The 24776-nt window shown below is 49.4% G+C and overlaps 1 protein-coding gene across 1 annotated transcript in view; it reads right to left on the reverse strand.

Moving 5' to 3' along the window:
- LOC147106569 (astacin-like metalloendopeptidase) overlaps positions 1 to 12229 on the reverse strand; it is a 512506-nt gene extending 500277 nt beyond the window's left edge. The window contains exon 1 of the mRNA XM_086007520.1: positions 12000 to 12229. The gene's annotated coding sequence lies outside the window, so the exon portion shown is untranslated. The remainder of the gene's footprint in view (positions 1 to 11999) is intronic.
- Positions 12230 to 24776: the final 12547 nt, after the last annotated feature.

Genomic DNA, 24776 nt, shown 5'->3' on the forward strand with positions numbered 1-24776 from the left:
TATGGCAGGCACATCATTCAAACACATTGCACCACACTTCCCCCTCAGCCCACAATATTTTCTCACTTCCAAGCTACCCTTGAAATTTCTGCCTTCCTGCCCCCTCCCCTAACCATAACCCGACTCTTCTGCCTTTCTGCTTTGAGATAATCAGCAAGCATCTGAGCAGCCTGTCCGATGGCACCGCAGAGAGCGGGGGGGGGGGGGGGGTGGGGAGAAGAAGAGGAGGAAGACACTGCATCTGTTAATCTCGGACAGCAGCTCAGATACTTGCACTACGGGTTCTTTTGAGGCTAGTTTAGTAGCGGGATCTGAACAGAGTGAGACACCGGGCACAAGTGGGCTGCAGCAAGGCCAGGGGGATAGGGTAGCTCAGGGGCCAGCTCCCCAGAGAGCAACTGTGCGCGAGTTCTGCTACACAGGACTCAGATGAGGACTTTGATGGGGAGGCCTTTAGAAGAAGGGTGATGGGCATGCACACGGAAATGAAAGGTGCAATGGCCAGGCTGCCAGAGAGCCTCTCGGCAATGGCAAGGAGTGTGCAGCAGTCCGCCTCCAACATTGCACAAGGCTATGTGCACACCATGGAGCCCATTATTTCCAGTCTGCAAATGATGGTGCACTCCCAGAGACCGTGGCAATGCAGACGTGATGGCGTGTGTGATGAGCAATGTTGCAGCTTCCATTGCAACACAGACAGAAGTGACCCAACGTCTTAGTGCTAAAGTGGAAGCTCAGACTGTTCTCCTGCAGTCTCTGCTTGGTGCCACCCAAGCTCTGACTGCTGCCATCGTAGCTCGGTCTACCACCATCTGTGCTCCAACAGATTGCTTGGAATGCTGAGGTGACGCCCCGGGGGAGTGGCAGTGGGTCAGTAGAGCAGGAACCTGTTGTTTTCTCTCAGTAGGAGAGCATTCCTGCTCCATTGCTACTCCGCCATTGGCCTTGTCGCTGCCCGTCATCCAGGCAGCCCAGACTGCTGCTGCAGATGCCATGGTGCAGTCTACAGCCGGGCCTTCTAGGTCCAGAGCTGGTCAAGGTCATCCTGCGAGGCCATCTGAAGTCTCCCACACGGAAACTCTGCAGCCTTCCACCAGCCCTGCTGCAGCCACTGGGGGTGCACTGCGTAGGAGCACTAGAGTAGGAAAAGGCACACTAACATCAGGCACAAAGAGATTGCACAAGGGTGATTAGTTAATAGTATTCATGTACTATGTGTAATTTATTATTTGTATTTGGAATCTTTTGTGGTGTCTCTCATTTCAATTTTGTGCCCAGGATGATGCTGTGATATGGCCTGTTACAGGGAAGGTAAGATAGGGATGTGGTAAGCAATGGAGGTCTGGGGTTTAATTCATTCGAATTGGAGTCTGATGAGCCAGTCACGGACCACCTGTCTGGAAAGCTGATTGTTTGGCAGCCTTCTCCCTCCCTCCTGTTCCTCCACCTCCCCCTCGTTCTCCTCCTGAGGTAGTCCCGCAATCCCTGCTGGCAAGTGTTGTGCCCTCATGATGGCCAAGTTGTGGAGCATGCAGCAGACCACCACAAAATGGGACACCTGCTCTGGCGAGTAATGGAGGGCTCGTCTCGAGCGGTCAAGGCAGCGGAACCGCTGATTCAGTAGGTCGAAGGTCTGCTCGATGATGTTCCTGGTGGCAGCATGCTCTCGTTCTGAGTGCTGGGCAAGAGTGTTGGGGTTGCGGAGGGGAGTCATGAGCCAGGTGGAGATCCGATTGCCCTTGTCGCCGAGCAGCTTCACTCGAGCTTGATGTGCTGGCTGAAAGAGTGCTAGCACACTGGTCTGGCGCAGGATGAAGGCATCGTGGCTGCTGACAGGCTAGCGGGCTCTGACACTGAGGATTGGCTGTGTGTGGTCACACACCAACTGCACATTAAGTGAGTGGTAACCTTTGCAGTTACAGAAGATCTCAGGATAGTTATGCAGTGCCCACAGTCACATGGGTGCAGTCAATGGCACCCTACACCATGGAGAAGCCCGCTAACCTGGCAAAGCCACATGCACACTAGTCCTGCTTCTCTCTGGTGACCGGGAAGCCAATGTAGTCCGTTCTCCTGGTGTAGAGAGCCCAGTGACCTCCTGGATGCAGTGATGGATGGCGAACTGTGAGATGTTAGCTATGTCTCCTGCTGCAGACTGGAAGGATCTGCTGGCGAAGAAATTGAGGGCCATGGTGACCTTGGTTGCCACTGGGAGAGCTGTGGTTGCCCTGGTCTCATACTACAGGTCTGGTTGCAAGAGGTGGCAGAGTTCTGTGACCACCTCCTTGGTGAAGCGAGGCCTCCTAATACACTGCTCCTCGCTTAAGGCATCAAGGGGTATGGGGAGAGAGCAGGAAAATGGTATTGTGATAAAGGATCAGCCATGATCATATTGAATGGTGGAGCAGGCTCGAAGGGCCAAATGGCCTACTCCTACTCCTATTTTTTTAATGTTTCTATGAAGATAGGAGAAGTGCTGTCGTAAGACCCTCAGAGGGTAAGGCCTCCTGTTGTGAGCCCTGATGGCCCTCCTCCTCCCTCTGTGCACATGTTCCCGTCTTTCTCGCTGCCCTCGCTCTCTCCGCCATAGATCCTGGAGGGCGAAGTTGACTGCCAGTACAGCCCCCATGACTTTTAGCAAGTGTTGTAGTTTGAAGCCGTTCAAAATAATGAGGGAATGTTGTACCTGCCAGAACATTCCCTGATCCCAAATATCCTTGAAGTGTCTAAAGAAAACTCTTGCAGTAGCAGGAATTAGCACACAGCCACACAAACTTCAAAACCCTGTCAGATGCAAGTGATGGGTGAGGATCCCTTTAAGTAGTCGCTGGAGCCGGCGTGTAGCAGAGAATGCCGTGAGAGTTTGGGTAAGTGAGAGTTCTTCAATGGTTATTTCTCTTTAAATCATTTGGAGTGATGCAAATTGTTAGTGGCAATTGCCAGTAGTTTCTTGATAAGATTACATAAGCAGTTTAAGTAAAAAGAGGAAAAGTTAAATATTTGCGATTCTGTTGGTTTAAGAGGAGTAAAACAAGGTAACACTGCAGTAGGAGTTAATTGGCAGGCAGTGAAAACCAGTTCTCTAACCAATCAGCAGGGGTGACTCATTTGGCTACAAACAGTATAAAAAGACCGGTGCTAGTGCGAGTAGCAGAGAGTGCTATGAGAGTTTGGGTAAGTGAGAGAGTTAGGGTAAGTGGGGTGTTAGGTGCTGTTTCTGTTTTGTTTCTGGCCTTGTTTTTCCTGCCAGTCTCGGGATTAGCAGACATTGCGGAGGCGGAGCAGCGAGGCGAGGCCCAGTCGAGGCAGCCGGGAGCAGCAGCGGATGTCGAGTCGAGTCAGAGCAGCGAGGCAAGGCTGCCTAAACAGGCTCCACAGGCAACATTCCAAGGGGAGGTCAGAATTCAAAAGTGACATCACAGCCAAGCTGGTAGGTGATTGGCGAGTACTTTTCCTTCCCTTTTAAACATTTAAGTTGGTAAGTTCAATTAAATAGAAGTGTGATATTCATCTAGAATCGGGGCAGAGGGTATTTAAAAATAATAATAAATTTAATTACATAGAATGGGAGAGCAGGTGATGTGTTACTGCTGCAATATGTGGGAGCTGGTGGACACCATTGATGTTCACAGTGATCACATTTGCAGTAAGTGCCGGCTGCTCGAGGAACTCCGGCTCCGTGTTGATGAGCTGGAGTCCGAGCTTCAAACACTGCGACACATCAGGGAGGGGGAGAGTTACCTGGACTCTGTGTTCCAGGAAGTAGTCACACCAATTAGATTAACTAATTCAGATGTAGTCCGTGGTCAGGGACAGGAGGGTGTGACTGAGTGAGGCAAGTACGGGGATCCAGGAGGTAGTGTTGGAGGAGCCGCAGCCCTTGCTCTTGTCCAACAGGTTCGAGGCTCTTACTCCCTGTGAGGACGGGAACGGGGACTGCAGGGAGGATGAGCAACCTGGCCACAGCACCATGGAACAAGGGGCCATTCAAGTGGGGGGAGTAAAAAGAAATGTTGTAGTGGTAGGGGATAGTATCATTAGGAGGATAGATAGGGTTCTTTGCAGGCGAGAGCGAGAGTCCCGAAGGTTGTGTTGCCTGCCTGGTGCCAGGGTTAAGGACATCTCCTCTGGGCTGGAGAGAAACTTGGAGTGGGAGGGGGAGGATCCAGTTGTCGTGGTCCATGTTGGTACCAACGACATAGATAGGACAAGGAAAGAGGTTCTGCTGAGGGAGTATGAGCAGCTAGGGGCCAAATTAAAAAGCAGAACCACAAGGGTAATAATCTCTGGATTACTACCTGAGCCATGAGCAAATTTGGCTAGGGTAAATAAAATCAGAGAGTTAAATGCGTGGCTCAAAGACTGGTGTGGGAGAAATGGGTTTTGCTTCTTGGGATACTGGCACCAATACTGGGACGGGAGAGAGCTGTTCCGTTGGGACGGACTTCACTTGGCCAGTGCTGGGACTAGAATCCTGGCGAGTCGAATAACTAGTGCTGTAGAGAGGGCTTTAAACTAATTATTGGGGGGGGGGGGGGGGGAGGTTTCAAGAGAGCGAAAAATAAAAATGTCAGCGGAGAAGGCAATAGAGCAAGGTAGCAGTGGGGCAATTAAAAACCAGAGCGTGTCAGGAAGGGACAGAATATATAAAGATAATAAAAGGTAAAGTAGTAAAGGGGGTAAAAGCAGGAATAACTTGTCACAAAACATATTTAAAAAGTTCTTTATCTGAATGCACGCAGCATTCGTAACAAAATAGACGAGTTGACGGTACAAATAGCTACACATAGGTATGATCTGGTGGCCATTACAGAAACATGGCTGCAAGGTGACCATGACTGGGAACTAAACATCCAGGGGTATTTGACTATTAGGAAGGACAGACAGGAAGGAAAGGGAGGTGAGGTGGCTATGTTAATAAAGGATGGAATCACTGCAATAGTGAGAAATGATATTGGGTCAAAGGAACCGGCTAGTGAAACAGTTTGGGTGGAGATAAGGAATAATAAGGGGAAAAAGTCACTAGTGGGCGTAGTCTATAGGCCTCCTAACAGTTGCAACACTACTGGTCGGAGTATAAATCAGGAAATAGTTGGGGCTTGTAATAAGGGAACAGCTATAATCATGAGAGATTTTAACTTTCATATTGACTGGACAAATCAAATTGGGCAGGGCAGCCTTGAGGAAGAGTTCATAGAGTGCATTAGGGATGGGTTCCTTGAGAAGTATGTTACTGAACCAACCAGGGGGCAGGCAATCTTAGATCTGGTCCTGTGTAATGAGACAGGATTAATAAAAAATGTCCTAGTAAAGGATCCCCTTGGAATGAGTGACCATAACATGGTTGAATTCCAAATTCAGTTGGAGGGTGAGAGTTGGATCTCAAACCAGCGTACTAAGCTTAAATAAAGGAGACTATGAAGGTATGAGAGCAGAGTTGACTAAAGTGGACTGGGAAAATAGATTAAGGTGTAAGACGGTACATGAGCAGTGGTGTACATTCAAGGAGATATTTCACAACTTTCAAGATATATTCCACTGAGGAAAAAGGGGCGTAAAAGAAAAGACAGCCATCCGTGGCTAAGTAAAGTAATAAAGGATAGTATCCGACTGAAAACAAGGGCATATAAAGTAGCCAAATCTAGTGGGAGGATAGAAGACTGGGAAGCATTTAAAAGCCAGCAAAGAATAACTAAAAGATTAATTAAGAAAGGGAAGATAGATTATGAAGGTAAACTAGCAAAAAATATAAAAACAGATAGCAAGAGTTTCTACAGTTATATAAAAAGTGAAAGGGTGGCTAAAGTGAATGTTGGTCCCTTAGAGGACGAGACCGGGAAATTATTAGTGGGGAACATGGAGATGGCAAAAACGCTGAACAAATATTTTGTATCAGTCTTTACAGTAGAGGACACTAAAAATATCCCAACACTGGACAAACAGGGGGCTATGGGGGGGGGGGGGGGGGAGCTAAACACGATTAAAATCACTAAGGAATGTTACTCGGTAAGATAATGGGACTTAAGGCGGATGAATCCCCTGCACCTGATGGCTTACATCCTAGGGTCTTGAGAGAAGTAGCGGTAGGGATTGCGGATGCATTGCTGGTAATTTTCCAAAACTCCCTGGATTCAGGAAAGGTCCGAGCAGATTGGAAAACTGCTAATGTAATGCCCTTATTTTAAAAAGGGAGGTAGACAAAAGGCTGGAAACTATAGACTAGTTAGCCTAACATCTGTGGTTGGTAAAATGTTGGAGTCCATTATTAAGGAAGCAGTAACAAGACATTTGGATAAGCATAATTTAATCGGACAGAGTCAGCATGGTTTTATGAAGGGGAAGTCATGTTTGACAAATTTGCTCGAATTCTTTGAGGACGTAACAAACAGGGTGGATAAAGGGGAACCAGTGGATGTGGTGTATTTGGACTTCCAAAAAGGCATTTGACAAGGTGCCACACAAAAGATTACTGCACAAGATAAAATATCATGGGATTGGGGGTAATATACTGGCATGGGTGGAAGATTGGCTATCTAACAGAAAACAGAGAGTTGGGATAAATGGTTCATTCTCGGGTTGGCAATCAGTGACTAGTGGTGTTCCGCAGGGGTCAGTGCTGGGACCCCAACTCTTTACAATCTATATTAACGATTTGGAGGAGGGGACCAAGTGCAACATATCCAAGTTTGCCGACGATACAAAGATGGGAGGGAAAGCAGTGAGGAGGACATAAAAAACCTGCAAAAGGACATAGACAGGCTAAGTGAGTGGGCAGAAATTTGGCAGATGGAATATAATGTTGGAACGTGTGAGGTTATGCACTTTGGCAGAAAAAATCAAAGAGCAAGTTATTATCTAAATGGAGAGAAACTGCAAAGTGCTACAGTACAAAGGGATCTGGGGGTCCTGGTGCATGAAACACAGAAGGTTAGTATGCAGGTACAGCAGGTGATCAGGAAGGCCAATGGAATCTTGGCTTTTATTGCAAGGGGGATGGAGTATAAAAGCAGGGAAGTCTTGCTTCAGTTATACAGGGTACTGGTGAGGCCACACCTGGAATACTGCATAGTTTTGGTTTCCATATTTAAGAAAAGATATACTTGCTCTCGAGGCAGTTCAGAGAAGGTTCACTCGGTTGATTCCGGAGATGAGGGGGTTGACTTATGAGGAAAGGTTGAGTAGGTTGGGCCTCTACTCATTGGAATTCAGAAGAATGAGAGGCGATCTTATCGAAACATATAAGATTGTGAGGGGGCTTGACCGGGTGGATGCGGGGAGGATGTTTCCACTGATGGGTGAGACTAGAACTCGGGGGCATAATCTTAGAATAAGGGGCTTCCCTTTCAAAACTGAGATGAGGAGAAACTTCTTCACTCAGAGGGCAGTAAATCTATGGAATTTGCTACCTCAGAGAGCTGTGGAAGCTGCGACATTAAATAAATTTAAAACGGAGATAAGACAGTTTCCTAGCTGATAAGGGAATTAGGGGTTACGGGGAGCGGGCAGGGAAGTGGACGCGAGTCTAGGTTCGGATCAGCCATGGTCCTATTGAATGGCGGAGCAGGCCCGAGGGGCCGTATGGCCTACTCCTGCTCCTATTTCTTATGCATACCACTTCAACCTGTTGTTGCTTTCTCCAGCCGGTACGTTCAATGGCCAAAATGAAGTTGGGAGATCGGGAGTCAAGTGAGCGTTACATACCCACTGACGTAATGATCTCCGTGGCAATCGAGTTTACCGGCAGCGCTACCAGCAAGATGGATATGGCGTGCGGCGCTGGAACCGTCATCAGCTGGCGGTAGAGCTCTGAACGGCGTTTTAGCACCATCTTGTGGCACTAATACGTGGTGCTAAACACATGAATTTCACCCACATAGTGTTTTATTTTAAAGACGGTTTCCTAACACTTAACAAGGTGCACCCTTCGTGGCCTGAGCAGAAATGGCAAAAGACTGCTGTTCCTCATGTGAGAACCCTTAGGATGCTTGTGACCAGTGACTTTTGGCTGCTGGAGCCCAGCCGCAGACTGCTGCAATACGACAGCTCTGTGAAGCTGTCAAACACTGACATTCTCTTTAGTTTGGTGAGACCTTGTGTTCAGGACTCATCAAACTTTCAACTTTGTAAATTTCACATGGCTGTTGGTTTGGAGGTTCTAACAGCCAGTCTGTGAAATTGACAAGGAGGATGTTGGCTCTCCCGATCCTGCGCGGCTGAAGGCTGTAGGAAGAAAACAAGGTAAGTGAACATTTTTTTAAACTTATCACTCACCTTGCATACTTACCACTCCACACTCGCACCCATCACTCACCTCTACATCTTACTTCCAGGTGCCTCCGACCGCCGCAGACCTCCTTCACGTCTCCTCCAACCCGGCGGGGTTCTCCGAGGTCGGGAAGCCTTCACCTGTGAAGGTAAAATGGCACTAATTCTTTTTTCCGCCTGTTAACAGGCAGTTAAAAGGATTAAATGCCTTCCCCGCCTCCAGGAGACGGGACCCAAAGTTGCACATCTTCGCCTCCTGGCAAAAGGGCACGGAGGCGGGATAAGGCCGTGTTTGTCATCCGCCCCCACTTTCTCCGAATTTACGGCTGTCCCGCCTCCATGCCCGCCTCCTCGGGGCTTGGAAAATCCAGCCCACTGTGCAACTTGTTTCTACGTTTTAATACTACATCTTGGTGCCCAAACCCCTGCCACATTAGTTTAATACACTCCCACACAGCACTAGTTAACCTGCCTAAGAGGATATTGGTCCCAGCTCTGTTCAGGTGCAACCTGTCCATCTTGAACAGGTCCCTCCTTGCCACAGAATTGGTCCCAATGTTCTTGGAATCTGAAACCTTCATTCCTGCATTATGTCTCTAGCTACGCATTAACTTGCCATATCCTCTTATTTCTATTCTCAGTAGCGCATGGTACTGGGAGCACTCCAGAGGATACTACCTTTAAGGATTTGCTTTTTAACTTGCTCCCTAGCTCCTTAAACTCTGACTGCAGGACCTCAAACTTCTTCCTCCCTATGTCGTTGATTCCAACATGGACAACAACATCTCGCTCTTCCCCTTCCCTCCCCCCCTGCCACCCACAATATGCATAGAATCATAGAATGGTTGCAGCATGGAAGAAGGCCATTCAGCCCATCAAGCCTGTGCTGGCTCTCTGCAAAAGCACCTCAGCTAGTCCCACTCTCCCCGTAGCCCTGCAAATTTTTTTCTTTCAGATACTTATCCAACTCCCTTTTGAAAGTCTGCCTCCACCACCCTTTCAGGCAGTACATTCCAGATCCTAACCACTCGCTGTGTTAAAAAAAAATTATGTCGCCTTTGGTTCTTTTGCCAATCACCTTAAATCTGTGCCCTTTGGTTCTCGACCCTTCTGCCAATGGGAACAGTTTCTCGCTATCTACTCATGATTTTGAACACCTCTATCAAATCTCCTCTCAATCTTCTCTGCTCTAAGGAGAACAACCCCAGCTTCTCCAGTCTATCCACGTAACTGAAGTCCCTCATCCCAGGAATCATTCTCATAAACCTTTTCTACACCCCCTCAAAGGCCTTCACATTCCTCCTAAAGTGCGGTGCCCAGAACTAGACACAATACTCCAGTTGGGGCCTAATCAGTGTTTTATACAGGTTTATCATAATTTCCATGCTTTTGTGCTCTATACCTCTATTCATGAAGCCCAGGATCCCATAAACTGCTTTCTCAACCTGCCCTGCCACCTTCAACAATTTGTGCACATATACCCCCAGGACTCTCTGTTCATGCACCCCTTTAGAATTGTACCCTTTAGTTTATATTGCCTCTTCTCATTCTTTCTACCAAAATGTATTACTTCACACTTTTCTGCGTTAAATTTCATCTGCCACGTGTCCGCCCATTCCACCAGCCTGTCTATGTCCTCTTGAAGTCTATCACTATCCTCCTCACTGTACACTATACTTCCAAGTTTTGTGTCATCTGCAAATTTTGAAAGTGTGCCCTGTACACCCACATCCAAGTCATTAATATATATCAAGAAAAGCAGTGGTCCTAGAACCTCTGGGGAACACCACTGTATACCTTCCTCCTGTCCAAACAACCGTTCACCACTACTCTCTGTTTCCTGTCATTTAACCAATTTCATAACCCTTTTATTCCATGAGCTTTAACTTTGCTGGTAAGCCTATTATGTGGCACTTTGTCGAATGCCTTTTGGAAATCCATGTACACCACGTCAACCACATTGCCCTCATCAACCCTCTCTGTTACCTCATCAAAAAACTCAAATCAAGTTGGTTAAGCACGATTTGCCTTTAACAAACCTATGCTGGCTTTCCTTAATTAATCCACACTTGTCCAAGTGACTTTTAATTTTGTCCCCGATTATTGTTTCTAAAAGCTTCCCCACTACCCACGTTAAACTGACTGTCCTGCAGTTGTTGGGTTTATCTTTACACCCTTTTTTGAACAAGGGTGTAACATTTGCAATTCTCCAGTCCTCTGGCACCATCCCCGTTTCTAAGGGTTGGAAGATTATGGCCAGTACCTCTGCGATTTCTTCTTTCACTTCCCTCCGCATCCTAGGATGCAAGTCATCCGGTCCTGGTGACTTATCTACTTTAAGTACATCCAGCCTTTCTAGTACCTCGTCTTTATCAATTCTTATCCCATCCAGTATCTCCTCTACCTCCTTCTTTACTATGTCTATGGCAGCATCTTCTTCCATGGTGAAGACAGATGCAAAGTACTCATTTAGCACTTCAGCCATACCCTCTGCCTCCATGAGTAGGTCTCCTTTGTGGTCCCTAATCGCCACCCCCTCCTCTTACTACCCGTTTACTATTTATATGCCTATGGAAGACTTTTGGATTACCTTTTATGTTAGCTGCCATTCTATTCTCATACCCTCTTTTTGCCCCTCTTATTTTCTTTTTCACTTCTCCTCTGAACTATCTATATTTAGCCTGTTTCTCAGATGTATTCTTGACCTGACGTGTCATACGCACTTTTTTTCTGCTTCCTCTTACTCGCTATCTCTTTCGTCATCCAGGGAGCTTTGACTTTAGTTTGCCCTATCTTTCCCCCTAGTGGGAATGTACCTTGACTGTACCTGAACTATTTCCTCTTTAAAGACAGCCCATATTCTGCACTCTTTCCATGATGGCCAAGGATGCAACATACCATAGGGGTTTCACATCAACGGTAGCAGAACTGCCTGTCTGTCCCAGACTATCGAATCCCCAATTACTACTACATTCCTACATTTTGCTGTACCCCCCTGTGCAGTCCTTTGCCTCATGGTGCCAGGCTTGGGACTGCTCACCTGCCTACCTCTACCTACTCTTCTGTGTGGCCACCCACTTGCTATTCTGAACTCTATCTGGCTGTGGGTGGCCACTTCCTGGACCCTGCGATCCAGGAAACATTCAGCCACCCGTATGACCGGCAATGAATCCAGCTGCACCTCAAGCACAAAACCCTCAGCATCAGTTCAAGAAGCTGGAGCCACTTCCTGCAAACATGGGTCTCCAGGAAGCATCCTTAAGTTACCACATGGAATTGCAGGCTATGAGTCGCAGCTGTCCGTCCATTCTAATTACAAACCTAACGTTGCCTTGGGATTTCCAGAGCTTCTCCAGACAGGCGGATCTGGATCTGCAGCTACAACAGGCTCAGAGACAGGGCGGCCATGCAAATAAAACGAGGGGGATTCTCAGGCTCTCCTGCCTCAGATACACCTTGAAGTGATAGAAGAGAGCCTGAAGCTGGTGTCAGACCTTTTAGCCGCAGCGCCTCAGATTGGATGTTCTGTGAGGGTGGGACAGGCAGCAGGTCAAGAGAGGCCGGAGAAGGTGAATGCGGCCATCTTTTGCAGTGATTGGGCAATGTTGGAAGTGGGATGGAGGGGAAACAGAAACATCTCGACAGGCGGTGAAGCAGCTGGGACCGCGCCCGTTGTTTTTTGATACCAGGGAGGCTCCGAGACAAACCAAACTTTAAAAGCAGACATCGCTGACCAGAGAAGTTGGTTGGGCTTCAAGCTGCTGATGGCCCGGCAGAGCTGAGCAAAGCCCCCCACCACGGCCCGGGGTTTCAGGCTGCCTGCGATGGACTCCCACAGCCGCTCTCGCTTTTCTCGTCCTCCGCCGACGCCTCCTTCAGGCTCGCGCTCGCTCCTCCCGCCGTCTCGCTCACGGCCGTTTGCCGCTTTTTAAACAAAAAACCGCCTCAGCGCCGGCGCGTAGGCCCCGCCGCTCCCGCCTCAATAGCCCGGGAAATGGCCGCCGAGCGGACAGGAGCAGACCGGGGTGGAAGGATTCTCGGACTTCGGCAATTCAAGGCAGCAAACAAGTGTTGGCGACATCATAGAAAAGTGTAAACACAGGGTTGGTGGTGGAAGCATGAACCGCCAGTCTAGAGGCAAGTTCACACAAGATGCATGAATTTGGATGAGATGAGGGGTACCGTGGAGTCCTCTGGTGCACAGAGAACCAGTCACCCAGCAAAAACAACAGCAACTTGTGTTTATATAGACATTCTGGGGCAATGTCTACTTTAATCCAGTCAGTGGCACTCCCACTGGAGGCAAACAGTGCAATCTTCAAGCTCTGTGGCGTTAGAGTTCAGACAACATACAGTGCTAACTATTCTGCCCTTGCAGCGCATTCCTTTGCAGAGCTAGACAGGTAGCTAACAACTTGATACCTTCCCATAAAAATCACAAGGCTTGACTTTTCTTGTAAAACTTTACTGAAAGATTCTTATTGTGAAACTGAAATACAATAGAGAAATGGAAGCACACATTAGTATACAAGCACATAACTGATATGCATACACAAATTTAGGTATGTAACTTACCAAACACGTGGAAACACAGCTTACTGTGAATATACATTTAGCAAACTGGAAGGCATTCTCTTTAAATTAGCCCTGTACATAGTGCATCAAAATACAGCTACAAGTTAACCAGCTAGACAGAGCGAGCACTTCACGGCTAGCTGTGTAAGTTTGCTTACAGAGAAAAGTTACAAACTAAACATTTTCTGCAAAATATAGTGTACACTAATCATCTATAACATTCTCAAGTACTTACAGACAAATAGTATCCAAGGCTCAAGCGTGGCAACAATATAACTTCCCAGACCATGTGTGGCTGTAGGTCTGTGATATACAGTAGTTTACTGCGCTTTTACTGCAGTTGCTAGGCACCAAATATCCACTAGGTGGCGGCACACAATGGGAATCAACCCAAATCACTCAAACCCCTGAACCAACTGGAAAACTAACATAAATTCCTAAAGAAAGACAGCACAGTAACACTCCCGAGTTCAGACAACACCAGTAATGCCAACTCTCACGAATTAATTGCGAGACACGTGATTTTTCATAAAAAATTTACCCCAACTTGTGATCTCTCAATTTAACCGAAAACTCTGATTTTTTTTTTCCTACTTTATCAATCTTCGTTACGCCTCCTACTGATTGGCTGCTCTGAGACACGTGGCTGTGCGCGGAAGGAGGCGGGCCTCCAGATACTTGATTGACAGCCAATCAGCTGTCAGATTATTTGATTGACAGCAGTTAATTGACAGCAGAGGGAACCAATCAGAACGCGAACTGACGGGGAGCAGCAAATGGAAGCGCAAGGAAGGCGGTACCATTCTGGGAATGGGGGCGGTTGGAGTTGGGCCGCGGCTCTGCATGGATCCCGATTCATGGCCAAGTTGCGTTCTGATGGTGCTGATCATCCATCTGCGCGGAGAGGATGGTGAAGCCCTTCGAGGGAAAGTTGCCCCCGGCGAGATCCAGCAGTTGTTCGAGTATTTCGGCAGAGTCAGCGAGTGCGATCTGGTGAGGGTGAGACTTGGGTGGGGAGAGGAGAGATGGTGGAGAGTGACAGGGAGATGGGGTACAGAGAAAGGAATGGGAGAAAGATGGAGGGAGAGAGAGCGATAGGGGAAGAGTGACGGAGAGAAATGGAGGCACAGAGAGCTGGGAGAGATAGGCAGAGAGATGGGGTACAGAGAGAGAGAGCTGGGAGAGATAGGCAGAGAGACGGGGTACAGAGAGAGCTGGGAGAGATAGGCAGAGAGATGGGGTACAGAGAGAGAGCTGGGAGAGATAGGCAGAGAGATGGGGTACAGCGAGAGAGCTCGGAGAGATTGGGTACAGAGAGAGAGAGCTGGGAGAGATAGGCAGAGAGATGGGGTACAGAGAGCTGGGAGAGATAGAGAGATGGGGTACAGAGAGAGAGCTGGGAGAGATAGGCAGACAGATGGGGTACAGAGAGAGAGAGCTGGGAGAGATAGGCAGAGAGATGGGGTACAGAGAGCTGGGAGAGATAGGCAGAGAGATGGGGTACAGAGAGAGAGCTGGGAGAGATAGGCAGAGAGATGGGGTATAGAGAGAGAGCTGGGAGAGATAGGCAGAGAGATGGGGTACAGAGAGCTGGGAGAGATAGGCAGAGAGATGGGGTACAGAGAGAGAGCTCAGAGAGATAGGCAGAGAGATGGGGTACAGAGAGAGAGAGCTGGGAGAGATAGGCAGAGAGATGGGGCACAGAGAGAGAGAGCTGGGAGAGATAGGCAGAGAGATGAGGGACAGAGAGAGCTGGGAGAGATAGAGAGATGGGGTACAGAGAGAGCTGGGAGAGATAGAGAGATGGGGAACAGAGAGAGAGCTGGGAGAGAGGCAGAGAGATGGGGTACAGAGAGAGAGCTGGGAGAGATAGGCAGAGAGATGGGGTACAGAGAGAGAGCTGGGAGAGATAGGCAGAGAGATGGGGTACAGAGAGAGCTGGGAGAGATAGGCAGAGAGATGGGGCACAGAGAGAGAGAGCTGGGAGAGATAGGCAGATGAGGGACAGAGAGCGAGCTGGGAGAGATAGGCAGAGAGATGGGGTACAGAGAGAGAGAGAGCTGGGAGAGATAGGAAGAGAGATGGGGTACAGAGAGAGAGCTGGGAGAGATAGGCAGAGAGATGGGGTACAGAGAGAGAGGCAGAGAGATGGGGTATAGAGAGAGAGAGATAGGCAGAGAGATGGGGTACAGAGAGAGAGAGATAGGCAGAGAGATGGGGTGCAGAGAGAGCGCTGGGAGAGGTAGGCAGAGAGATGGGGTATAGAGAGAGAGCTGGGAGAGATAGGCAGAGAGATGGGGTACAGAGAGAGAGCTGGGAGAGATAGGCAGAGAGATGGGGTACAGAGAGCTGGGAGCGATAGGCAGAGAAATGGGGTACAGAGAGAGAGCTGGGAGAGATAGGCAGAGAGATGGTGCACAGAGAGAGAGAGATGGGGTACGGAGAGAGCTGGGAGAGATAGGCAGAGAGATGGGGTAGAGAGAGAGAGCTGGGAGAGATAGGCAGAGAGATGGGGTACAGAGAGAGAGAGCTGGGAGAGATAGGCAGAGAGATGGGGTACAGAGAGAGAGCTGGGAGAGATAGGCAGAGAGATGGGGTACAGAGAGAGAGAGCTGGGAGAGATAGGCAGAGAGATGGGGTACAGAGAGAGAGCTGGGAGAGATAGGCAGAGAGATGGGGTACAGAGAGAGAGCTGGGAGAGATAGGCAGAGAGATGGGGTACAGAGAGAGAGCTGGGAGAGATAGGCAGAGAGATGGGGTACAGAGAGAGCTGGGAGAAATAGGCAGAGAGATGGGGTACAGAGAGAGAGCTGGGAGGGATAGGCAGAGAGATGGGGTACAGAGAAAGAGAGCTGGGAGAGATAGGCAGAGAGATGGGGGTACAGAGAGAGAGCTGGGAGAGAGGCAGAGAGATGGGGTACAGAGAGAGAGCTGGGAGAGATAGGCAGAGAGATGGGGGTACAGAGAGAGAGCTGGGAGAGATAGGCAGAGAGATGGGGGTACAGAGAGAGAGCTGGGAGAGATAGGCAGAGAGATGGGGGTACAGAGAGAGAGCTGGGAGAGATAGGCAGAGAGATGGGGTACAGAGAGAGAGAGCTGGGAGACATAGGCAGAGAGATGGGGTACAGAGAGAGAGAGCTGGGAGAGATAGGCAGAGAGGTGGGGGTACACAGAGAGAGCTGGGAGAGATAGGCAGAGAGATGGGGTACAGAGAGAGAGCTGGGAGGGATAGGCAGAGAGATGGGGTACAGAGAAAGAGAGCTGGGAGAGATAGGCAGAGAGATGGGGTACAGAGAGAGAGAGCTGGGAGACATAGGCAGAGAGATGGGGTACAGAGAGAGAGAGCTGGGAGAGATAGGCAGAGAGATGGGGGTACAGAGAGAGAGCTGGGAGAGATAGAGCGCGATGGGGAAGAGTGATAGGGAGAGAAATGGAGGCAGAGAGAGGGAGCTGGGAGTACAGAGAGAGAGAGCGATGGGGAAGAGTGACAGAGAGAGAGAGAGATGGTGTGCTGAAAGGAATGGGGGGAGAGGGGAAGGTACAGCGGCAGAGGGGGAAGAGTAACTGATGTTGGTAAAAAAGGTTTTTTTCTTTTTATTTGAGTGGTGCCAAAAATAGTTGTTGCTTTAGGTTCAATACCTTTTATTTCTTCAGTAAGCATGCAAAGCACTTTACAAGCAAAGTAGATTAAATAAATACAAGTGCAGAAATTCAGACAGGCATTTCACAATTCCATTGCTGCACTAACTTTTCTAAGCTTGATCAGAGCTTGGAGACACTGCTGGGTGGATCACAGTTGGAGTGAATTACAAGTAGTTTGGAAGACTTTGGTGTTAGTAAGAATTCGGTGGAGAGGAGGAATCCTTCAAAGGAAGGATTGGAGCCAAAGAACACAAGTATTCTATGTTAAGTATCTAGATATAGCTAATATTTAGGTTCTTTGGCCTAGAAATTTGGGTGGTTTGCGCAACCCATTAGCACGGCGAGGTGTTGAGAAAGCAGCGATCGCTGCTTTTCCACCAGCTGGTGACAGGCCCTGTGGCGCCCTCCATTTTTGTGGGCCTTGTAGCCCTGCCGTTAAGTGGTATCATCCTGCAAAGTAAAATGGAGGAGTGCTGACGGCATGACAACTTAACGTCACCAAGGCGAACTTTGACCCTAGCGCTGAGTTCAGCACTGGTCCTAAGCACGCCAGGTAAACCCAGTGTGCAAGCAGACACCGAGGCGTTGTCAGCACCTCTTAAAGGGACACACACATCTTTCAGGTAAACATAGAAACATAGAAGATAGGAGCAGGTGTAGGCCATTCGGCCCACCCAGTCCACTCCGCCATTTAATGAGATAATGGCTGATCATCCAAATTCAGTACCCTGTCCCTTTCTCCACATATCCCTTGATCGCTTTAGCCACAAGAAATATATCCAACTCCATCTTGAATATATTTAATTGGCCTTAACTGCCCTGTGTGGCAGAGAATTCCACAGGTTCACCACTCTCTGGGTGAAGAAATTCCTCCTCATCTCAGTCCTAAATGTCTTACCCCTTATCCTTAGACTGTGACCCCTGGTTCTGGACTCCCCCGCCATCGGGAACATCCTTCCTGCATCTAGTCTGTCTAGTACTGTTAGAATTTTATAAGTTTCAATGAGATCCCCTCTCATTCTTCCAAACTCCAGCGAGTATAAGCCCAATCGACCCAATCTCTCCTCATACGTCATTCTTGTCATCCCAGGTATCAGTCTGCTGAATCTTCGCTGTACTCTCTCCATGTCAAGAACATCCTTCCTCAGATAAGGCGACCAAAACTGCACACAATACTCAAGGTGTGATCTCACCAAGGCCCTGTACAACTGCAGAAAGAGATCGTTGCTCCTGTACTCAAATCCTCTCGCTATGAAGGCCAACATACCATTTGCCTTCTTAACCGCCTGCTGCACCTGCATGCTTACCTTCAGCGACTGGTACACAAGGACACCCAGGTCTCGTTGCACTTCCCCTTTTCCCAATCTATTGCCGTTCAGATAATAATCTGTCTTCCTGTTTTTGCCACCGAAGTGGATAACCTCGCATTTATCCACATTATACTGCATTTGTCATGCATCTGCCAAATCACCCAACCTGTCCAAATCATACTGGAGTTTCTCTGCATCCTCCTCACAGCACACATGCCCACCCAGCTTTGTGTCATCTGCAACTTGGAGATATTACATCTAGTTCCCTCGTCTAGATCATTTATATTGTGAATAGCTGAGGTGCTAGCACCGATCCCTGCGGTACCCCACTAGTCACTGCCTGCCACTCGGAAAAAGACCCGTTTATTCCAACTTTTTGCTTCCTGTCTGCCAACCAGTTCTCTATCCAAGACAGCAACTTACCCCCAATCCCATGTGCTTTAACTTTACACGCTAATCACTTATGCGGGACCTTATCGAAAGCCTTCTGAAAGTCCAAATACACCACATCCACTGGTTCTCCGATCTATTCTACCAGTTACATCCTCAAAAAATTCCAGTAGATTAGTCAAGCATGATTTACCTTTTGTAAATCCATGTTGACTTTGTCCGATTCTGTCACTGTTTTTCAAGTGCTCTGCTATTAAATCTTTTATAATGGACTCCAGCAGTTTCCCCACTACCGATGTCAGGCTCACTGGTCTATAATTCCCCGTTTTCTCTCTACCACCCTTTTTAAATAGCGGGGTTACATTAGCTATCCTCCAATCCATGGGTACTGTTCCAGAGTCTATAGAATTTTGGAAGATGACCAGCAATGCATCTACTATTTCTAGGGCCACTTCCTTAAGTACCCTAGGATGTAGATTATCAGGCCCTGGGGATTTATTGGCCTTTAATCCCGTCAATTTCCCTAACACCATTTCCCTACAAATACTGATTTCTTTCAGTTCCTCCCTCTCATTCGACCCTATGTTCCCCGACATCTCTGGGAGGTTATTTGTGTCCTTTGTGAAGACAGAACCAAAGTATGTATTCAATTAGTCTGCCATTTCTTTGTTCCCCATTATAAATTCCCCTGATTCTGACTGCAAGGAACCTATGCTTGACTTCACCAATCTTTTTGTCTTCACATATCTATAGAAGCTTTGACAGTCAATTTTTATGTTTCCTGCAAGCTTACTCTCATAATCTGTTTTCCCCCTCTTAATTAATCCCTTTGTCCTCCTTTGCTGAATCCTAAACTGCTCCCAATCCTCAGGTTTGCTGCTTTTTCTGGCCAAATTATATGTCCTCTCCTGGGATCTTATGCTATCCCTAATTTCCCTTGTTCCCTTGTAAGTTTGCATTTAAGCTTTTGGACTGGGTTCTTTTGATTTTACTGAAGTAGTGGCTTGCTGCAATAGATGTTAAAAGTTTTTAAGTTTGTAGGGAGTGCTGCTGGATGTTTGCAAAGCCTCAGATGGTAAAGGAAGGCCTCTGAAAAGACAGAAAATGCTGCAAGTACTCAGCACGTCAGGCAACATCTGTGGAGAAAGAAACAGAGTTTGTGTCTCAAGTCAAGATGTTGTCTGACCAGCTGAGTATTTCCAGCATTTTATGCTGTCATTTCAGACTTACAGCATCCGCTCACAGAGAGAAGAGGAAGAGGCGGAAGAGGAAGAGGCAGAGGCAGAAGGAAGGATGCAACCCAGACAGCCCCTTTCTGGCTATGATGTCTGGGATGGAATCATTCGCCTGCGGTCCCAGTGACCACAACCCCAATTCTCCTTTCAGCATTTGTCCCACACCTTACCTTCCCTCTTGTCTCATGTGTGCCTTTGCCTATCCTACTGATGTCACCCTGTGCTACCCCAATGGCTGCAGCATGGCTGGTGGAAGGCTGCTGACTTTCAGTGGGGGATACTTCAAATGGCCTTGCTGGTTGACCCTTGAGCTGGTGGCTGGGAGTGTGAAATCAAGTGATGGTGTTTCTTCTTCTTCACTCTCCTCTCCCTCTTCTTGGCGAAGCATTGGCTCGGCAGGCTGCATTCCTTGGGTGTGTGAAATAAGGAGTTGTGGTGAGGGGAGGGCAGGAAAGCAAGATGTGCATGCCAGAAGGATAATAAAGTATGAGGATACCAGCATCTTGTATCCTTTCTGCCCCACCTCTGGCCAAGGGCCAAGAATGGCCTGCACCCTCTCCTCCAAGCTGGTGAGCTGAAGGGAGGAATGGGAGATGTGCCTCGTGATTGGTACAAATTGTTAGTATGTGAGTGATTGAGGGGGGAGTCATGCATTGAGCAGTGTGTGAGGCTAAGAGGGCGGGAGGAGCGGCTGAGAGCAGAAGCCATAAAGGGCGGAAGGAGCGGTTGAGAGCAGAGGCCATAAAGGGCAGAAGGAGCGGCTGAGAGCAGAGGCCATAAACGGCGGAAGGAGCGGCAGAGAGCAGAGGCCATAAAGGGCGGAAGGAGCGGCTGAGAGCAGAGGCCATAAAGGGCAGAAGGAGCGGCTGAGAGCAGAGGCCATTAAGGGCGGAAGGAGCGGCTGAGAGCAGAGGCCATAAAGGGCAGAAGGAGCGGCTGAGAGCAGAGGCCATTAAGGGCGGAAGGAGTGGCTGAGAGCAGAGGCTTGTTTGTGACACAGGAAAGAACCTTTAAAAAATTCTACATCTGAAAAAGTGACGTCTGATAAGTGGTGGAGCCTGAGGAACTACAGCTAAGAGGTCCACGTAATCCAGGATAAGCATGAGAACCTCCGTCACCTATTGCACCCTTGAACAAAAATGTTGATGTATTCAGCCCAGCATCCTCTTTTAGCTAGTCTGCCCTAGCTAGCGAGGCCAGGATCCAGGAGCGAGGACGAGGCCCGGGAGCGAGGACAAGGCCCAGGAGCAGGGACAGGAGGAGCAGCATGGCCGGGACCCAGGAGCGAAGTCGGGATCCGGGAGCGAGAACGAGGCCCAGGAGCTAGGACGAGGCTGAGGAGCGAGGTCGGGACCTAGGAGCGAGGACGAGGCCCAGGAGCAGGGACGGGAGGAGCAGCGAGGCCGGGACCCAGAAGCGAGGACAAAGCCCAGGAGCGAAGTCAGGACCTGGGAGCAAGAACGGGGCCGAGGAGTGAGGACGAGCAGTGGCGGGAGGAGCAGCGAGGCCGGGACCCAGGCGTGATGACGGGACCCAGGAGCGAGGACGAGGCCCAGGAGCAAGGTTGAAGCCCAGGAGCAAGGTCAAGGCCCAGGAGCAGGGATGGAAGGAACAGCGAAGCCGGGAGCGAGGACGGGGCCAAGGAGCAAGGATGAGCTCAACAGCAGGTTTGTGACCCAGGGAAGGTGCAGCACGGGCCAACAGCGAGGTCGGGAGGATCACACTGCATCCTAAGAAACCCTGGCAGAGAGAACGGCGGGAAGGACGGAGGAGCACTGTAGGAATATGTGTGTGTGTGTGTGTGTGTGTGCTAGGCCGATGTAGCAGAGCCTGGTCTCCAATCGTCTTGGATCTCCTTGCCATTGGACCAAGAACGTCAGGACACTCATGGACTACCCCAACAGTGACAGACCGGAATGCCGTACTGCTATCGTTGCCCGGGAGCTCAGACTTTTCGACATAGACATCGCCGCCCTAAGTGAGAACCGGCAGGCAGGGGAAGGTCCAGGTCAAGGAGCAAGGCAGTGGTTACACCTTCTTCTGGAAAGGCAAACCTGAAGAAGAATGCTGCCTCCATGGGGTAGGCTTCACCATAAAAAATGAGCTAGTTGAACGTCTCAGAGACTCCCCTTGTGGTATAAACGAGCGCCTCATGACTCTTAGGCTCACCCTAGTGGAACCAGTGTGCTACAGTCATCAGTGCGTACGCCCCAACACTGGAAGCCACAGACAAGACCAAAGAGGAATTTTACTCCAGCCTCGAGCAATCCCTATCCCGAGTCCCAACAGGCGACAAGCTGATCCTCCTTGGAGAGTTTAACGCCAGAGTTGGAAAGGACACAGACCAATGGGGAGGTGTGATCCGCAGAGAGGGGGTAGGGAAAGTCAACTCCAACAGTACCCTCCTCCTGACGAAATGCTTAGAACATGGCCTTGTCATAACCAACACCTTGTTCCATCAGTGCGACAAGTACAAGGCTTCACGGCAACACCCTCGCTCCAAGCACTGTCATCTGCTGGACTACGTCATTGGCTGAGCGAGGGACCGTAAAGACATCCGCATTACCCACGCCATGACAGGAGCTGACGGCTGCTGGACAGACCACTCTGCTCTGTCACCTCCATCAATGTAGCCCCAAAACAGCAGTGGCAACAAAAACAATGCCGCAGGAAAATCAACGCTGGAGCACTCAAAGACCCCGCTAAAATAACCCTATTCAGCCTGCTCCTCACAACCAACTTGACGACTCCCAGTGATTCAGAGACACAGTGTGTCCACAGCGCCTGGTCTGCATTCAAGGCCTCCATAATCAGCACCTGTGAAGAGACGCTTGGTCACTCGACCAGGAAACACCAAGACTGGTTCAACGAGAACAACCAGGAGATCCAGGAGCTAATAAACCACAGGCGCAAGGCATTCCTGATCTGGAAACAGCAACACAACTCGAGCAAGAAAGCAGCTCTACAGACGCCTGAAGGCTGAGGTCCAACAAAAAACTTGCGACCTAAAGAACAGATGGTGGGTGGAGAAAGCGCAGGAGATCCAGCAGCTAGCCAACAACCACGACATGCGTGGATTCTTTAGCGCAGTCAAGACCACCTACGGCCCAAGCAGCCAAGATCCTGCCCCACTGTGGACCAAGAACGGAGAGGTACTCATTAAGGACAGAGAGGCAGTCAGTGCCCGCTGGAAGGAACACTTCGAAGATCTCCTTAACTGAGACTCTGTCTTCGACGTGAGTGTCCTCAACTCCATCCCGCAGCATGCTACCCGCCACCAACTCAGCACAACCCCAGCCCAGCATGAGGTTGAAAAGACATCCAACAACTGAAGAACAACACGGCCTGAGGCACTAAAGCATAGCAGAGAAGCACTATTGGCACGAATACATGAACTCATTTCTCTTATTTGGAATGAGGAGAGCATGCCAGGGGATCTCCGAGACGCCGTAATCGTGACCATCTTCAAGAAAGGTGACAATTCCAATTGCGGTAATTACAGAAGAGTTTCCCTGCTGTCTGCCACAGGGAAAGTCATCACAAGAATCCTCCTCAATCATCTCCCAGTGGCTGATGAACTCCTCCCGGAGTCGCAATGCGGATTCCGCCCACTAAGGGACACAATGGACATGATCTTCACCGCGTGTCAACTACAAGAGAAATACAGGGAACAGCACCAACCACTTACATGGCCTTCTTTGACCTCACAAAGGCCTTCGACACTATCAACTGTGAGGGATTATGGAGCGTCCTCCTCAAATTCGGCTGCCCTCAAAAGTTTGCCACCATCCTCCGCCTGCTTCACGACGGCATGCAAACCGTGATGCTGACCAACAGATCCACCACAGACCCAATTCACGTGCGGACCGGGGTCAAGCAAGGCTGTGTCATTGCACCAACGTTCTTCTTGATCTTCCTTGCTGCAATGCTCCATCTCACCTTCAGTAAGCTCCCTGCTGGAGTGGAGCTAATCTACAGAACAAACGGGAAACTGTTCAACCTCTGTCGCCTCCAGTCCAGATCCAAGGTCGTCCCATCCTCTGTCATCGAATTACAGTATGCAGATGACGCTTGCGTCTGTGCACACTCGGAGGTCAAACTCCAAACCATCATCAACACCTTCACCAAAGCGTACGAGAGCATGGGCCTTACACTAAACATCCGTAAGACAAAGGTCCTCTAACAACCTGCCCCCACCACACAGTACTTCCCCCCCGATTATCAAAACCCACGACAAGGTCTTGGACAATGTGGACCACTTTCCATACCTCGGGAGCCTACTGTCAACAAGGGCAGATGTCGATGATGAAGTTCAACACCGCCTTCAGTGTGCTAGTGCAGCCTTCGGTCGCCTGAGAAAGAGAGTGTTTGAAGACCAGGACCTCAAACCCGGCACCAAGCCCATGGTCTACAAAGCAGTAGTGATTCCCGCCCTCCTGTATGCTTCAGAGACATGGACCATGTACAGCAGGCACCTCAAAGCACTGGAGAGGTACCACCAATGCTGCCTCAGCAAGATCCTGCAAATCCATTGGAAGGATAGCTGCACCAATGTCCATGTTCTTGCTCAGGCCAACATCACCAGCATCGAAGCTTTGACCACGCTCGATCAGCTCCGATGGACGGACCACATTGTTTGCATGCCCGATACGAGACTCCCAAAACAAGCGCTCTACTCGGAGGTCTGACACGGCAGGAGAGCCCCAGGTGGGCAGAGGAAACGCTTCAAGGACACCCTCAAAGCCTCCTTGAAAAAGTGAAACATCCCCACCGACACCTCGGAATCCTTGGCCCAAGACCGCACAAAGTGGAGGAGAAGCATCCGGGAAGGCACCGAACACCTCGAGTCTCTTTGCTTGGAGCAAGCGGAAGCCAAGCACAAACAGCAGAAGGAGCGCACGTCAACCCAAGCACCCCACCCACCCGCCCTTTTAATCACCGTCTGCCCCACCTGTGGCAGAGATTGTAGGTCCAGCATTGGACTCATCAGTCACCTGAGAACTCATTTTTAGTGTGGAAGCAAGTCATCCTCAGTTCCAAGGGACTGCTTAAGAAGAAGAAGCTAGTGATTCAATTGGTGGGAGATGGCTTTTGAAGATGCATTCATTGACCTTGACCAGTAGTCTGAGGTCATGAAGCTTCTTTGGGCACTGGAGCCAGGCGGTGGGAGTGACACTGCTGGCAGTGACGGCCTCAGTCCTGCATTACCCTTTCTGGAGGGCCTCCTGGCTCCTGTGCGTAAATGAAAAAGAAAGACTTGCATTTATATAGCGCCTTTCATGACCACCGGATGTCCCAAAGCGCTTTACAGCCAATGAAGTACTTTTGAAGTATAGTCACTGTTGTGATGTGGGAAAGG

The sequence above is a fragment of the Somniosus microcephalus genome, chromosome 15, assembly GCF_052327205.1.
Source record: "Somniosus microcephalus isolate GS21.2 chromosome 15, FLI_Smic_1.0, whole genome shotgun sequence".
In the NCBI taxonomy this organism is placed as follows: domain Eukaryota; kingdom Metazoa; phylum Chordata; class Chondrichthyes; order Squaliformes; family Somniosidae; genus Somniosus; species Somniosus microcephalus.